Below are 19076 nucleotides of genomic sequence, written 5' to 3' on the forward strand. Positions count from 1 at the left end.
GGTATACAGCAAAGTGAATCCATTATACATATACATATATCAACTTTTTTTTAGATTCTTTCCCCATATAGGCCATTACAGAGTACTGAGTAGAGTTCCCTATGCTGTACTGTAGGTCCCTATTAGTTTTCTGTTTTATATATAGTAGTGTGTACATGTCAGTCCCAATCTCCCAATTCATCCCTCCCTCCCCTTACCCCATCAGGGGCCATCTTGAAGGTTGGATACCACAAACTATACAGGAATTTTGAGGGAATTTTAAAGCATGAAAGTAGAGGATGTCAGCTGTGAAGCATAGACAACTTGAAGCCAGGAGACAGGCTCATGAACAAGAATTGAGGATTATTAAAAAATGAATCTCTAAGATAGTTATTCTCGACCACCAAACTCAATAATGACTTTATAACAAATATTTTGTAATACCCTTTTATTTTCCTGAAATGGAGTTTGTGGATAAGTAACTTACCTATATACCTAATTTGAAAAGATGAGCATAATGTCCTAACTGTAATATTAAGGACATAAAATTATATTTTTTAACAAAATAAAACATATTTCAATATCTAAATGCTTAATCATGATTATACTGGAAGACATAATGAAGTCAGTGACCTCCACCTGAAAATGCTAACTGATACAGGTGTGTTGTATTGGTCACTCAAATACCACAGATGGCATTGCCATAGTGATGTTGAAATGGAGCAGAACCCTATGGTCCTCCCCACAATGTCCTCTGCCTGCCTTTTGTCTGTGGAAAAACTTTTCTTAAAGAATAAATTTAATCAGAGAGTGAGAAAATTCAGAAACAAAGGAAAACAGTCCAAGACTAAATAATAATAGTCACTAAGCATAATCAAGGACCTTTAGTTCCTCTTCATGGGCTATAGGTAATATTCTGAGCCATATTCTGTGAGCTATCTTGTAGATATTGAAACCCCCACCAGGTAGAAGAAGTTAACTACAGGATGACCAGACTATAACCATGACATAAGCGGCCACAATTCTGAGAATTGGGCTCAAGGAAATGGGAACAAACCGACCCTGGAACTGAAGATTAACTGTACTTAAAACAATCAAGATGATGCTGGTCAGACCACCACATGACCAATTTCAAGAGGACTGTCAGAGCTGACTCTTGCTTCTGCATGTAGCCCCCTCCCTCTGTCTATAAAAGCTCTTGCACACTGGTTGTTGGGGGTCGGGGGTAGCTGGCCTTTGGACAGGAGTTCGCCCTCCTCCCGGGTTGCCAGCATCCAAAATAAAGCAAATTTTCCTTTCCACCAACTTGCCTCTTTATTGGCTTTTGAGAGGCGAGCAGCTGGACCTTACTTTTGGTTACAATGTGGTTTTCCAAATGATGAACAACTCTTGGTAAAATTCTGAATAAAACAACGCACAATCTTCCCTTGATTTACATGATTGTTGCATTTTTGAAAACTTCAGTGTTAATTTAAACTGTTTAAAAATACGTGGTGTTTTTGTTTAATATGGAGTTGGGCTATAAGCTTGGATAATCGTAAAGTCTTTTCACCTACATGAATGTCTAGCAGACATTCAAAAGTTACATGAGATAAGACCATCATGTGCACTGCAGGACTTTAGCAACCCTGAACCCTGCCCACCCTCCGCCCCCCCCCCCGGTTGTTGTGACAACAAAAAGTACCACCGTATATTTCCCAAAATGCCTTCTAGGGAGCAATATGGACCCCCCACCCTCACTCCCGCCCCCACTGAGGACCACTTACCGAAGAGAGGGAAGGTATGTGTAGGCAGTGGAAGGAAATGAGAAGTGGAGGGGTATGGTTGTGAGGGGTACTTGAGAACAGGAAATGAGGCAATCTGAATCTTGGGGCTTCCATCGCCATACATATTTATTGATGGAATGAAGGTCTCAGAACCAAACACAACCTTACACCAGGGACAAGAGGGAAGATGGAGAGGGGGGTAGAAGAAAAGGCCAGGACTTGTGGACTCTGAGCTAATAGGACTTAGGACTACTATTGCACTTTTGCTGAAGTCACCTTACCATTTTAGACACTACCTCATACCTTTCTTTCTTTCCCTTTCTTTGAGCCCAGACTAACTGGAGCTTCTAAAATGCTGAAAGACATCTCTATTTTACATATGAGAAGACTGAGGCCCAGAGAGATGAAATGCCTTACAGGAGGTCCCCACAGCAAGTTGATGGCTGAGCTGGGGGAGGTGAGGATCTTTCCACAAGAGTACTTTTTCTTTTCTTTTTGAGGATACAAAGAATTTATTTTGGCGTGTCTCTTTCCTGACTGTCTTCTGTGGTTTGTCTGTGAGAACTGCTGATAGCAATATGTCTTCAGGAAATGCCAAAATTGGGCACAATGCCCCCCAGTTCAAAGCAACTGCTGTAATGCCAGATGGTCAGTTCAAAGATATCAGTCTATCTGACTACAAAGGAAAATATGCTGTGTTCTTCTTTTATCCTCTTGATTTCACCTTTGTGTGCCCCACAGAGATCATTGCTTTCAGAGATAGGGCAGAAGAATTTAAGAAACTCAACTGCCAAGTGATTGGTGCTTCTGTGGATTCTCACTTCTGTCTCCTGGCATGGATCAACACACCCAAGAAACAAGGAGGACTGGGACCCATGAACATTCCCTTGATATCAGACCCCAAGCACACCATTGCTCAGGAATATGGGGTCTTAAAGGCCCATGAAGGCATCTCATTCAGGGGCCTTTTTATTATTGATGATAAAGGTATCATTCAACAGATCACCATAAATGACCTTCCTGTTGGCCGTTCTGTGGATGAGACACTGAGACTAGTTCAGGCCTTCCAGTTTACTGACAAACATGGGGAAGTGTGCCCAGCTGGCTGGAAGCCTGGCAGTGATACCATCAAGCCTGATGTCCAGAAGAGCAAAGAATATTTCTCTAAGCAGAAGTGAGCACTGGGCCATTTTAGGGCCAGGTTGCAGTAGGTGGCCATGAGAACAAAACTATTGTATTTTGTACTATTGTAATGCTTAAAACACAGGACCTTACACTCAGCCCAGATGTGGTGTGGAACAGGACAGGCCTTTCCTGCAGGGGTTGGGGAGGCCAGCCTTTCTTCCTCTGGAGGGAATGGCCTGAGCTGTATTATGCGGCAGGCAAACTGATGTGTATAGTACTAGGTTATCGCTTTTGGTCTTTTGTAGTTTTATTAAACTTGAGCTGAGACCTTGTTGATTCTTCATTTTAGGGAGGCATTAGCCTTTGAGTGTAAGAGAAATTTACTTTTTGCTTTCCCTCTTTAGGGGAAAATGAGGTGTGAGAGCTGCCTCAGAATCAGGAAATTATATTGAGGGGAAATGCAAGGAGATACAGGGAATGGACCTGAAGCAAGGTGTTTCATTTCACCATATCTGGAGAAGAGCAAGACCTACTACACTATTGGCCAAGGCACTGCAATTTATGCTATAGGCTGGGTTGCAGGTTAAGAGCCCAATGAGATTACTGACATTTACTTTTACACTACTGGGAGGGCTATATGAAAACCTGAGGCTTGGCCTCTTCTGATAAATGCCTGGTACTGGTTCTGTAAAAGATCAGAGTTAGAGGCTTCAGTACCTTTGGAACTAAAAGGGAGAGGGGGACACAAACACAAGCACTGGTGTTCATAGGGTAGGGCTTTCTGTGTCAAAAGCACAGTGCTGGGCACCTCTTGGCTTCCCTGGGTTTCTATCCTTGATTTAAGGGTAGTTCTTTCTTGCCCTCATATCATTGTCCTGAGGGAGGGTTGTCAGTGGGGCAAAGGTGGATTCCTCCTGGGCTCTTGAGGCTAGGGCAGATTCAGGACTGAGAATCCTTCTGTATATCATGTGGTGCCCTTCTAGACACCTTCCAGACACGGCTACCCCAGCCTACCTACTCCTCCAGTATTCAGACAAGCAAGAACTATGAGCGACAGTATAGGATTCCTGGGGCCTTTAATAATAGCTTATTATATGCCAGGTAGTATTTATTCAGTCTCCATAAGAATCCTCTGAGGCAGGTACCATTATTTAGGGGATAGTTGCTTCTTAAGCCCTGTAACAAGTAGCATTTTGAAGCACTGCAGAGAAATGGTAACAGGTAGTAATCCCATATTCCAAGGCAGGTGGCAAGTCTGGATCTGCTTTGGTCTTTTGACCAAACTTCTTTGAGCTTTGTTATCTTCATTTAAGATCTTTACTATAATTCTTTATCAAAAATGATCATCTTGGGGCTTCCCTGGTGGCGCAGTGGTTGAGAGTCTGCCTGCCAATGCAGGGGACATGGGTTCATGCCCCGGTCCAGGAAGATCCCACATGCCGCGGAGCAGCTGGGCCCATGAGCCATGGCCGCTGAGCCTGCGCGTCCGGAGCCTGAGAGGCCACAACAGTGAGAGGCCCACGTACTGCAAAAAAAAAAAAAAAAAAAAAAGATCATCTTGTACGCAATAAAAGTCTTGCCCAGCCAAATTTAAAAAAAAAGAATTTAATAATAGGCATCTGGTCAGTTTCTAGTGCTGGACCAAGGACTCTAGGCCTGGACCTACTTCAAATTGATCTGGTTTAAATGGATCACACTCTACATTCCAGATTATAACTGCCACTTGGTGAGTAGACATAAGGTTCGCCTCAAAGCTAACAAGAAAATGTAAAAATATATTTATTTATCAGTAATAAATAAATGTTATACATATGACTTTTTTCAGGTTAAAGCTTGAAATACACTCAAGGATGTTAAGCACTGATTTTTTTTCTCTTTCTTTTTTTAATTGAAGTAAAATTGACCTATAACACTATGCTAGTTCCAGGTACACAACATGGTGATTCAATATTTCTACATATTACAAAATGATCATCATGATGAATCTTCCACTTTTAAAAGGGAATTAGACCTGACTAGAAAGTGTAACTAGTGAACGGGCCTCTCTTTCCTCTTCAGGTTCCTTTGGAACAAGGTCAGGGACGGATAACACTGTTGTAATTCAGGCTCAGCTTCCTACCATCTGGAAGGTTAAGTCATCGGTTTGTTATGTTTTCTCTTAAAGAGCCAACCACTTGGAAGTCCTGAAGAATTGAAATACTTACAGTTGCTCAAGGGCCTGCCAGTGTCCCCTGACTTCTGACCAGATGTGCCTCAAGCTGGCTGACAGTATTAAGAAATATGTGTCCTCAGTGAGCGAGTGAGAAGGTTGACAGGCTGTCCAGTGACGACAGCCTCCTCCTTCTAGCCTCTGTCCTCTGCCCCTAATGTGGGGATGGGGTGGGCCGTACCAGAAGTTGGTCTTCTCAGAGTTGTCTAGCTTTCCTTCAAGGGACTGATAATATTCTCTAGCACAGTATCCAGAAACGTCAGTTGCTTCCCCAGGGACCCAGGAAGGACTTTTGAGAAAGATAGGTTCATATTTCCTGGGGGTCCTAATTATCTATGGCTGTGTAACAAGCCTCCCCAGAACTTAATGCCTGACATAAAAAAGAATGAAATATGGACTTCCCTGGTGGCGCAGTGGTTAAGAATCCGCCTGCCAATGCAGGGGACATGGGTTTGATCCCTGGTCCAGGAAGGTCCCACATGCCGTGGAGCAACTAAGCCCGTGCACCACAGCTACTGAGCCTGCACTCTAGAGCCCACGAGCCACAATTACTGAGCCCACGTGCTACAACTACTGAAGCCTGTGTGCCTAGAGCCCATGCTCCGCAACAAGTGAAGCCACCACAATGAGAAGCCCACTCACCTCAACGAAGAGTAGCCCCTGCCCACCGTAACTAGAGAAAGCCTGTGTGCAGCAACGAAGACCCAATGCAGCCAAAAAATTAAATAAGTAAATAATAAGAATGAAATAATGCCATTTGCAGCAACATGGATGGCCTAGAGATTATCATACTAAGAGAGTCAGACAAAGACAGATACCATGTGATATTGTTTATATGTGGAATCAAAAAAGTGATACAAATGAACATACTTACAAAACAGAAATAGAGTCATAGATGTAGAAAACAAACTTATGGTTACCAGGGGGGAAAGGGAGGGAAGGATAAAATTGGGAGATTGGGATTGACATATACACACTACTGTATATAAAATACATAACTAATAAGAACCTGCTGTGTAGCACAGGGAACTCTAGTCAGTACTCTTTAATGACCTATATGGGAAAAGAATCTAAAAAAGAGTGGGTATATGTATATGTATAACCGATTCACTTTGCTGTACACCTGAAACTAACACAACATTGTAAATCAACTATACCCCAATAAAATTTTAAAAAAGAACTCAGTGGATTAAAACAACCATTTTCTTATATCTCATAATTGTGTGAGTCAGGAATTCCATCAGGGTTTGGCTGGATGATTCTTGTGTCCCACATGACTGAGATTGCTCTCAGCTGGTGGACTGGGATGGTCTGGAGCGTCCAAGATGGCTTCACTCATATATCTGGCACCTTAGTAGGGATGACTGGAAGGCTGGGCTCAGATGACACTGTTGTGCAAGGTGCCTACATGGGAACTCTGTGGCGTGACAGTCTCAGGGTAGTTGGATTTCTTACATGGCAGCTTAAGGCTTCCAGAGTGAGTGTTATAAGAAACCTGTGTGAAAGCTACAAGACTTATGACTTAACTTCAGAAGTTCCAGAATGTCAGTTTTGCTGAATTCTTTTGGCAAAGCAAATCACTGAGTCTAGCCCAGATTTAAGGCAAGGGGAATTAGACTCTACCTCTCAGGGAGAAGGGTAGCAAAAGATTTGCTATTAACCTTAATCTGCCATACCAGTCTTATAGAAACATTCATTCATTCACTCAACAAATATTTATTGAATGTCTACTACATGCATACCCTAGTCACTAAAGACAATAGTGGGAAATAAAGCAGACACAAAAATTCCTGCACTTGTGGAGCTTACATCTTCCCAGGGGAGGTAAACAACAAATAAGAAATTAGTAAAATAGGGGCTTCCCTGGTGGCGCAGTGGTTGAGAATCTGCCTGCTAATGCAGGGGACACAGGTTCGAGCCCTGGTCTGGGAGGATCCCACATGCCGCGGAGCAACTAGGACCGTGAGCCACAACTACTGAGTCTGCGCGTGTGGAGCCTGTGCTCCACAACAAGAGAGGCCACGATAGTGAGAGGCCTGTGCACCGCGATGAAGAGTGGCCCCCGCTTACCACAACTAGAGAAAGCCCTCACACAGAAATGAAGACCCAACACAGCAAAAATAAATTAATTAATTAATAAACACCTATCCCCAACAGCAACAAAAAAAAGAAATTAGTAAAATATATAGTATGTTAGATTCTTGCAAGTTTTAAGGAGAGAAAACAGGGTAGGGGAATAAGAAGCATTGGAATGGAGGTAGTGTGGCTAGAGAAAGCCTCATTAAGAAGACGACCTTTGGGACTTCCCTGGTGGCACAGTGGTTAAGAATCTGCCTGCCAATGCAGGGGACACGGGTTCGAGCCCTGGTCCGGGAAGATCCCGCATGCCGCGGAGCAACTAAGCCCGTGTGCCACAACTACTGAGCCTGCGTTCTAGAGCCCACGTGCCACAATTACTGAGCCCACGTGCCACAACTACTGAAGCCTGCGCACCTAGAGCCCGTGCTCTGCAACAAGAGAAGCCACCACAATAAGCCCACGCACCGCAACAAAGAGTAGCCCCCGCTCTCCACAACTAGAGAAAGCCCACGCACAGCAATGAAGACCCAACGCAGCCTAATTAGTTGATTTCTTTAAAAAACAGCAGCTGTTATTATTTTTAAAAAGAAGAAAAAAAAGACTTTTGGGTAAAGAGCTGAAGAAAGTGAGGGAAATAGCCATTCACCTCTCTGGGGGCAAACACTCCAGGCAAAGAAAAAAGCAAGTGAGAAGGGCCTGAGAAGAGAGGGTGCCTGGTGCCTGGTGCCTGGAATACTTGAGGAACAGTGAGGAGGCCAATGAGGCTGGAGGGGAGCGAATGAGGAGAGAGAGTAATAAAGTAAGACTAACTATGGAGATTGGTGGGTGAGCGGAGCACCAGATCCCCTATGTTCTTGGGATCCATGGTTAGCAGTTTGGGTTTTCTTCTGAATGAGACAGGAAGCCATTGGAGGGTTTTGAGCAGAGAAGTGATATGACCTGACTTATGTGATGTCTATTTTAAAAGGAACATTCTGGCTGCTCTATGGAGAAAGAAAGATTTAAGGGAGTCTAAGGCAGAACAGGAAGTCCAGTTGGCAGACTCTTGCAATCATGTTAAAGGTGATTCCTGGCGGCTTGCACCAGAATGATGGCAGTGGGCATGGTGAAAAGTGGTTGCATTCTGGATAAATATCTCCAAGGTCAAACCACCAGGATGTGCTGACAGACTAGATGTAGAGTATAAGGGAGAGAATAAGCAGGCACAAAAATACGGCCTCTTCTATAAGTTCACTAAAATCTCAGATCCCTTTAGATTCCCTGTTAGTGCTTTTCATGTGACATCGTTTTGTTGTATTTTTTTCCCCCAGAGGTTCTATTTTATTTTGGTAATTGTGTGTGTACGTGTGTTTTACTTACTTCCAGTATGAAAAAGAAAATTCACATCCTACTTATCTTAATTGAAAAAGTTATCTCTGTGTTTACTGTTTTAATTTTTGTCAACCTTGACTTTCAACATTTTTGGTTAGATCTGAGAAAAAGAATTTAATATAAATGTAAATGAATGTATCATGCTGATGATTGTTGGTTTTGAAAAGATGGGCCAGTAATATACAGCCCATATTGAACACTGTAGGCGTTTAGAAAATGTTGATTGACCTGAATTGGTACCTTCATCTAAGAGGCTAGAGAAACTGAGAATCTGTAGTCTTTATGAAAATTCTGTTAAACTGAGTTTCAGGATCATGTGTTATTTCATGCAGACACTTAGGATGATGGAGATTAAGAGTTTCCCTTCTGTTGTGTGGTGTTCATAGAAAATATACTACTTCTAACAGGTGTTTCCAGAGGCAGTGTCGCTAATTCCAAGGGGTAACTCACCTGTAAGGTCAGACTTAAGACTGGTTTGCTTTCTCATTCAACAAATATTCTCAAGGTATTCTACATGCCAGATTGTGTCCTGGACACTGGGGCTACATCAGTGAACAAAACAGCTGTGAATATCCTGGACTTTACTGATGGCTTGGATCTGGAGGACTATGGGCAGGAAGTTGTTTGTGGTCGTCATATGTTGTCTCCTTTGTGGAAGCGCTGCTATCTGTGGGCAACATGGTGAGATGCTGCTGGCTACTGTTGCTTCTACTCCCAGCAAGACACCAGTTCATATACAGGGAAGAAGGTGGCTGCAAGAAAAGAGTTCTAGAGGCTGAAAGTCCAAGATCAAGGTGCTAACAGATTCAGTGTCTGGTGAGGACTGCTTCCTGGTCCATAGATAGCTGTCTTTTTGCTGTGTCCTCCTGTAGCAGAAGGAGGCAAAGGACATGTCACATCTTTTAATGGTAGGATTCAGGTGACAAATGCTGCAGTAAGCCTCAGAACACTGGACCAGTTGGGACTTGCAAGCCTAGAGGCACCATTCCACAGGAATTATGCTACTGGGCTGGCTAAATTCTTGTAGCCTGTACATAAGAGGTGGGAGAGCCTGTGTATTTCTAGCCAGTCTACATGTCTTGAGCAGCATTCATTTCACCAATGAAAAACTCATTTCTAATTTGCATTATGCTATTTCACAATCTCTGGTATCAACTGGAGAAAACTTAAGTATTGGTGACAGCCCTCTGGAGTGTGGGCTTCTTCAAATGAAAACTAACACATGGCTTGTGCATTTCTAATTAAGATACTTCAAATGTTAACCAAAAGCTCCTAGGATGTTGATCAACACTAACCAGATACACACACATGGATCCCACTCTCTTTGTTAAGTATTTAAAAGTAAATTTCCAGAAATTTTAACTCTAATTGGTCTCAGCTCTGTGGCCCAGAAGCACTTGGTCTATGGACCTTGAGAACTTAGATTCTTATTGGGATGGTGTGGGCTAATTAACTGGAGTGGCCTGCAATCCCTTCCCTCTGTGTCAATCTAAGGACACAGAGGTCTCAGAAATTTCAAATGGTGTTTTTCTGCACCACTGTCCCACCTCTGTCCCATGCTCTTTACCAACGAGGCTTATTTTTCCACTTCCCCAACAAGAGCCAGGATGGACACTGCCAGTGCATCTGAGGGGCAGCTGACCACCCCTTCCTCACTCACCTCTGCTCACCTCACTCTGTTGCCCTGCAGCTCTGCCTCCTGGATGGATGGGAATGTGAAGGATGGGCTGGATTTGCTTAGGCAGAGAGGAGAGTGATGACAATCTGAGCTGGGGAAGAGCATGATCAAAGACATAGAAGTGGAAGCACACATGGACAGGACGAGGAGACAGGAATTTATCCCATGCAATTGGAGCTGAAAGCCACAATAGAGAAGTGGTAGGAGACCAAGTCTGAAACACAGGTTAGGGCCATGTAATAGAGGGGCTTGAAAATTTAGCTAATTCATTTGGTCTTCCTTTCAGTAATAAGAGTAATAACTTCTGTTTGTTGAACGTCCCCTATGTGCCAAACTGTCCCAGGTACTTTTCCTACATTGTCTAATATAATCTCCACATTAAAGTAGAAAATATTTACCCTGTTTTACGTTTTGAGGAAGTGGAGTCTTAGAGAAGTTAAAATCCCTTGCTCAAGGTTACCTGGCTAGTGAGTGGTATAGCCCAGCCGCAAACCTAGGTCTGTGGCTCTTTAGACAATTTAAACAAGTTGCTCTCCCATTTAAAAAACCTTCAGGTCCTTTGGAAGGCTGGGATAGAGGTGAGTTGAGTCCGAAGAGCTGATGGAACTCTAAGCTGAAGGTCTCCTTCATCCTTAACAGCCACCCGCTACTCTTTTCCTTCCAGAAACTCCAATCCATCCTGAGGAGCTGCCCCAGTCATCACTCCTACACAACTGGAAGCCCTGAGATCTGCTGTCTTCCCTGCACAACCTCACCTACCAGGCAGAGGCACTTTGGCTCAGTCAGGGTGGCAAGTACCATGTGTACACCTAGGTCTACCTTTGCTTCAGTAACAGGGCTAAAGACAAGGAGCCCTTCCTCACAATCCAGTACTGATACAAGGTATCAACTGCTACACTGATTACCACCATCCCATTCTGCTCCTCAAGGGTATGGCCACCAAGTGCTGGTCACTCAAGATCAAGTGTAGCCTACAGGCTCTATTCTAGCTGGGCATCTTTGAGTTGAGGAGTAGGGAGAGCTCTTTGTGTCTTATCATCCCTCTCTGTAGATTACACTGACAGGACACCCAATTATTTGGGGACTTTCCATCTGGCCATGTGACCAAGCTCGTGGCCTGGAGTTAGGGAGTAGCTAGACTAGATCACACATTTTTCTTGACTTGTGAACCCTCAGCATGAGAACTAAAAATAACCAGATACTCAGATGCCAGTACTGTGGCCAAGCAGCTAGGGCTGGCCTTTTGGGTCCCCTTCCCCCTCTCCTTCTCAAGAACCTAGTCCATGAGATGCCTGAAGGCCTGACATCATCCCCTCTGCCTATGTAGAGCCTGATGGCCAAAGTGAACAAGGCTGAGGAGAGAGCTGAGGATGAAGAGAAGCAGGAGACCTTTTCAGAGGAAAACAGCAGTTGCCCACCTCCGTGGCATCACCCTTGGGGCTGGCAGAGTATAGCCAGGGACTGAGAGCTGAATTCTCTGAGAGTGGCTTATGAGACAGTGACTCCACTGAGCACTTCCTGACGGCTCTTGTTAGGACAAGCAGCACCTACTTTTTCTTCAGAGCATGAAGGAAGTGGGGAAGGCTAACCTACTGGATAAAAATGCTGTTGCTGAAAGAAGGAGAGAAGTAGGTTCTTGCTGCCCCTGAACTTGAGAATTGTGCAGTCCCTTGTGTTTATATCTGTTCCTGTTGATTATTTCTATTAAATAAATATGTAAGGCTGCTAAAGAGGCTTTTTGTCATCCGTCACTTCCTTCTCCTTATTCTAGTCTTTCCTAGTACACCTGAGACTGGCCTCCAAGTTGTAACCATTCCTATTTCTTTCCTTTCTTTCTTCTGTAATTCTCTCCAGGCTCCAGGTATCAACTAGCTACAAAGGCCCAGTCTTTTGCCTCAGTTTCTCCTCTCAAAACTCTAGCAATTTGTTGGGATTGGGGTCCTCTTGGAACTTCACACAGGCCTTTGAGTTTGTCATTGACCCTCTGCCTGGCTCTGATCAAATTCTTCCTTAATGGGAAGACTCCTGCTTGTATTTTCCCGGGGCTCTCCTGTGAATGGACCAATTATTCAAAATCCCAAGTCCACCAGGATAGTTGCTTCATGGGATTTTCATGTACGAAAACCATGGTAAGAGACATCTAAGAGTAAAAGAATGAAAAGATGGTTGATGACTTGAGCACAATGTCTGAAGGACATACTCCAATGATATGATGTCTCTCTGAAATTTGTAGTATGGACTATGTTGGGGGACTTTGAGACCATCTGGAAGAGAACAGGGATACCATGAACTTTTCCTCCCTCTGCTACAGAAAAGGGAGTGAAATCAGAGTGTTGTGCAGTGTCCTAGTATGACATTATCATAGATCCTAAGCCCTGTGGCTTGGGCAGGTTCACATGGAGATTCTCCAGTGGGTCCTGGATTATGGAGTCAAACAGACCTGTGTTGAAGCCCCGCCTCTACTACTTACTAGCTTTGGACCCTTAGGCAAGTCACTTGTCCTTCTGTACCTGCTTCTTCATCTTTAAATTGGGACTAATGATAGAGTTGTGAGGATTAAATGAGAATTCAAAAATGGTAGCTGTTACTCATAACAAGAAGACAAAGCTGAACTGAGTCTGTTGATCAAAGGAGAAAGCGTATAAGTTATACTGCATTTCAAGGAAGACAGAGGGACCAGAGAGTGAACCCCTCTGACCTGGTTGTCCCCCATTGCTGTTCCCCATTGGTAAGGTAACCATACAATGTATCATCCAAGCTGGGACACTTTTGAAAGTAAAAAGATGCTATTCATTATTATACCATGAATACAGGTATAAACTGGGACTGGCCCAGGGCAAACCAAGTTGTATGGTCACTCTACCCACAAGGAACATGGTATAACATAAGATAAAGGCCCCAACATTGTAAAGATAAAATCCATATGGTTTGAATCCATAAATCCATGCTCTTGTCTCCTGGGACCTTGGGAAAATCATTTTGCCTTTCTGAGATTTAATTCACACATCTTTAATTGCAGACCGAAAAATCCACTTCACAGAATTGTGGGTGAGGATTAAGTTCCTTGAAATTTTATGTAAAGTAACTGACAGCTCCAGGTGGCTAACAAATGCTAGTTCCCTTACTCCTATTTTCCCTATGCCCTCAGGACAGGGCCCCAGTACCACTGTCTCTCCAAGCCCCAGTCTCAACTCAAAATGCCCAACTGGCCTCCAGCCTCATAACTCTGGGCCCAAGTCCTGCCCATTCAGAAAGCTCAGCTGTTAGCAACCCAGTCTCCTTTTGCCTGGCCAAACTCAAAGGATCTGAGGCTAATTATCATGATCCTATCTGCCCATATGTGCTTCCAGTCTTGCAAAATATTTTCTCATCCAACATTTCATCACTATATGTCCATGCCACTCTCTCACTTCGTCCCAGCTCGATGCTTTGTGACCACCTAAAGGGGTGGAGAGGGAGGGTAGGAGGGAGACGCAAGAGGGAGGAGAGATGGGGATATATGTATATGTATCACTGATTCACTTTGTTATAAACCAGAAACTAACACACCATTGTAAAGCAATTATACTCCAATAAAGATGTTAAATTTTTTTTCATTAAAATTAAATCAGTATTCCTACCCTTAACTCACCATGATACTCAAGAATGGTCTTAAATAGGGACATCTGAAACCATCAAAAAGAATACATGTTACTGCCTATCAGCATGACTACAAAATCCTGGGCCAGTATTTCACAGGATTCCTGGGAGAAAGTGATGAAATGTTGGATAAGAAAATATTTTGCAAGACTGGAAGCACATATGTGCAGATAGAATCATGATAATTAGCCTCAGATCCTTTGAGTTTGGCCAGGCAAAAGGAGACTCGGTTGCCTTTTCTCCACACCCTCTCCAGCATTTACTGTTTCTAGATTTTTTTATGATGACCATTCTGACTGGTGTAAGGTGATACCTCATTGTAGTTTTGATTTGCATTTCTCTAATGATTAGTGATGTTGAACATCCTTTCATGTGTTTGTTGGTAATCTGTATATCTTCTTTGGAGAAATGTCTAGTTAGGTCTTCTGCCCATTTTTGGATTGGGTTGTTTGTTTTTTTGATATTGAGCTGCATGAGCTGCTTGTATATTTTGGAGATTAATCCTTTGTCAGTTGCTTCATTTGCAAATATTTTCCCCATTCTGAGGGTTGTCATTTCATCTTGTTTATGGTTTCCTTTGCTGTGAAGAAGCTTTTAAGTTTCATTAGGTCCCATTTGTTTATTTTTGTTTTTATTTCCATTTCTCTAGGGGGTGGGTCAAAAAGGATCTTGCTGTGATTTATGTCATAGAGTGTTCTGCCTATGTTTTCCTCTAAGAGTTTTATAGTGTCTGGCCTTACATTTAGGTCTTTAATCCATTTTGAGTTTATTTTTGTATATGGTGTTAGGAAGTGTTCTAATTTCATTCTTTTCCAGGTAGCTGTCCAGTTTTCCCAGCACCACTTATTGAAGAGGCTGACTTTTCTCCATTGTATATCCTTGCCTCCTTTATCAAAGATAAGGTGACTGTATGTGTGTGGGTATATCTCTGGGCTTTATATCCTGTTCCATTGACCTATATTTCTGTTTTTGTGCCAGTACCATACTGTCTTGATTACTGTAGCTTTGTAGTATAGTCTGAAGTCAGGGAGCCTGATTGCTCCAGCTCCATTTTTCTTTCTCAAGATTGCTTTGGCTATTCGGGGTCTTTTGTGTTTCCGTATAAATTGTGAAAATTTTTTGTTCTAGTTCTGTGAAACATGCCATTGGTAATTTGATAGGGATTGCATTGAATCTGTAGATTGCTTTGGGTCATTTTCACAATGTTGATTCTTCCAATCCAATAACATGGTATATCTCTCTCTCTGTTTGTATCATATTTAATTTCTTTCATCAGTGTCTTATAGTTTTCTGCATGCAGCTCTTTTGTCTCCATAGGTAGGTTTATTAATTTTAATGAAATTTGATGTGTCATATTCTGATTGTCAAAGAAATATATGCTTCATTGTAGGATACTTGGAAAATACAGAACAGTGTAAGGAAGAAAATTAAAAATCCCCTGAAAGCCACCATTCAGACACAGCACTGTTTCCTTCCAGACTTTTCTAGTAGTGTGAATAATAGAGTAATAACTAGTAATATTTAGTGAGTACTTACTATGTGCAAGCACTATACTAAGGGTTTTGTATTTATTATCTCATTTCAGTATTCACAACAACCCTATGAGGTACATAATAAACTGAGGCACAGAGAGTCTACTTACTTGGCCAAAGTTACCACAACAATTAACTATTGACACTGTAGTTTGAATGCAGAAATTCTGCCTCTGGAGTCCAGCGCCTACCCCTATGCTATGTGGCCTTGTATGTTAGATATTTCCTACCTAATGCTTCCTGCAAGAAGGCAGACAGAACATGCAAATAGTAACTTGAAACTTTTCACTCACCTTTCTTTGCCACATCTGTTCCTTTTCACCAGAGCTGTTCCCCTTCTAGGAGATGGGCTAGAAGCCACAAACTGGTCCAATACCATGCAACAGGAGGAAAACAGAGGAAGAAAATGAAGGTCTGGATGAGGTGGCCTGCAAGTTGAAGGAAGCCAGCATCAGACGGAGTAAACCACAAGAAGCCTATCCTCTGTGAGTTCACACTCTGTGACAGACACTTTTGGCAGGCATTCTCCTATCTTTTTGCTAACAGAACCCCAACACTGATCAAGTCTCCAACAGAGAACTCTTGACCTCAGGGAGGGGTGGGCCAGCACTAGGAGATGAGCCCATGATTGGTTTATGACAGTTACAGCAACACTCTTTGCCTTGACCAGTGATTGGTGCCAGCAGAATCCATTAAAAATAGATACATTAAACTTTTTTATTTTTTAAAAAAATATACACACACACACATCCAATGGGTCTTTAATTGAAGGAACTTAAGAGATATTTTTTTTAAGTCTCCTATTGTATTCCCATCATTTTAAAACTTTTTTTAAATTAAAACTTTTTATCGGTGGGAAAACCTTGTTAAAAGAATGACAAGACAAGCCATCAACTGTGAGAAAATATTTGCAAATCCCAGGTCCAACAAGAAACTTGTACACGGAATATATAAATATATAAAGAACGCTCTAAAATTGAACAATAAGAAAACAAAGAATCTGATTCAAAAATTGGCAAAAGACTTGAACAGACACTTTACCAAAGAAGACGATATGGATCTAAAAACACATGAAAACATGTTCAACATCACTAGCCATTAGTGAAATGCAAAGTAAAATCATAATGAAATATCACTACACACCTATTAGAATGGCTAACATGAAGAATACTGAAGATACTAAGTGCTGACCAGAATGGAGTTATTTGAACTCTCATAACATTCCTGGTGGGAACAAAAACTGGTAAAGCTACCCTGGAAAACACTCTGGCAATTTTGTACTATGGGATTCAACAATTGCACTCGTGGGTATTTATCCTAGAGAAATGTAAACTTATGTTCACACAAAAAAACGTGTACATGAATATTCAAAGCAGCTTTATGTGTAATTACACAAAACTGGAAACAACCCTAACATCCTTCAGTGGGTGAACGATTAAACAAATTGTAATACATCCACCCAATGAATTACAACTCAGTAATAAAGAGAAACAAGCTGCTGATACAGGCAGCAACAGGGATGGATCCCCCGGGGCTTACGCTGAGTGAAAGAAAGCTAATCCCTTGTGATTCCATTCCCTTCTGAGAATATAAAATTCTCAAAAAATGACAATATTATATATAGAGATGGAGAACAGCTAAGAACATATAGGGAATGAGAGGAAATATATAATTATAAAGTAGCAACATTGGGAGTTCCTTTGTTGTGACAGAACACTTCTGTCTCTTGATTGTGGTGAGGGTTATATCCATCTGCACGTGTGATGAAATGTAATAGAATTATACACAAAGACATACCCCAAAAATGAGTGCATGCAAAAACTAGTAAAATCTGAGTAAGAGCTAAGTCTAGATAATTGTATTGAACCAGTTAATTTCCTGTTTTTGATATGCACTTTAATTATGTGAGATGTTACTGCTAGGGGAAACTGGGTAAGGGGACACAGGACCTCTCTGTGTTGTTGCAATTTCTTGTGAGTTTATAATAATTAAGAAATGAAAAGTTTTTTTAAAAGAAAGAAACCTAGAGTTGGTAGTTAAAGCTATGCCCTAATTTTCTAACACTCACATGGCCCTTGTTTGCTAAAGACTATTTGCCCAGGGGTGACTTTCCAGGATATAAACCTTGCCACCAGTGTCTCTATAGAGCCCTTGATCTTGGGGAACTACCAGACTGAAGAGCTGGAACATTAAATATTTGGGCAGGCTCTTTCCTCTAAAACAAATGTTCTTAACCTGGAGTCCATGGACCAAGCTTTTCAAGTCTGTCAGTGCCCTCTTTGATATTTTAGAATGGTATTTTTGTTTCTTTAGAAGCTATACACACATGATAAAATATTTGTAATGTACGAATAGTTAAAATCTTAGATTAAAAGCTCTCCAGGGGACTTCCCTGGTAGTCCTGTGGTTAAGACTCCACGCTTACAATGCAGGGGGCATGGGTTCGATCCCTGGTCAGGGAACTAAGATCCTACATGCCATGGGGCATGGCCAAAAAAACCCAACTCTCCAGCCTCAGAACCCTAGTCCTTCTATCCAAATGTAATTTTACTTTTGACAATTTTGTGTATTCTTCCAGGAAAAAGAAAGATACAAGTGGTAGCATACTATAGTCACAGTTCCTACTTTTCACACTTAAGAACAAATCATTGAGATAATTCCACATCATTGTAAACTGGTACAGCCACTATGGAACCAGTATGGAGTTTCCTCAAAAAACTAAAAGCAGAGTTGCCATATGATCCTGCAATCACACTCTTGGGCATATATCCAGACAAAACTCTGATACGAAAAGATACATGCACCCCTATGTTCATAGTAGCACTATTTACAATAGCCAAGACATGGAAGCAACCTAAATGTCCATCGACAGATGAATAGATAAAGAAGATGTGGTACGTATACACAATGGAATATTACTCAGCCATTAAAAAGAATAAAATAATGACCTTTGTAGCAACATAGATGGACCTAGAGATTATCATACTAAGTGAAGTAAGTCAGACAGAGAAAGACAAATACCATATTATGTCACTTATATGTGGAATCTAATGAACACAAATGAATTTATCTATGAAACAGAAACAGACTTGTGGTTGCCAAGGGGGGAGTGGGGAAGGGATGGATTGGGAGTTTGGGATTAGCAGGTGCAAACTATTATATAGAGAAAGAGAAAACAATAAGGTCCTACTGTATAGCACAGGGAACTATATTCGATATCCTGTGATAAACCATAATGGAAAAGAATATGAAAAGGAATTAATATATCTGTATAACTGAATCACTTTGCTGTACAGTAGGAATTAACACATTGTAAATAAACTATACTTCAAAAAAATAAATTTTTAAAAAAGATCATTCCACATCAGCACTACAGCTCTACCTCCTGGTTTTACATAGCTGCTTAATGTTCTCAGAATTAATAGATGAACCACAGTTTATTTAACCAAACTTCAATGATGGACACTTTGTGTTTTGCCATTATGAAAAATTCTGCAGTATCTTTATATACTTACACCATGACATGCTTTTGAGTATATATACATATGGTAAATTCTTAGCAGTAGTCTTGCTGGGTCAAAGATACATAAATGGTAAATGCTGATGCACGCTGCAAAATTGCCTCCAGAGAACCTGTACCAATCATCCATCAACAGTGGAGGGTAGCACCTATTTCCCCTTATGCTTGCCGACCATGA

At 41.8% G+C, this 19076-nt stretch overlaps 1 pseudogene; it reads left to right on the forward strand.

The window, feature by feature from the left end:
- The first annotated feature begins 2305 nt into the window (after positions 1 to 2305).
- LOC117310160 (peroxiredoxin-1 pseudogene) lies at positions 2306 to 2942 on the forward strand (annotated as a pseudogene).
- Positions 2943 to 19076: the final 16134 nt, after the last annotated feature.

The sequence above is a fragment of the Tursiops truncatus genome, chromosome X (genome assembly GCF_011762595.2).
Source record: "Tursiops truncatus isolate mTurTru1 chromosome X, mTurTru1.mat.Y, whole genome shotgun sequence".
NCBI lineage: Eukaryota > Metazoa > Chordata > Mammalia > Artiodactyla > Delphinidae > Tursiops > Tursiops truncatus.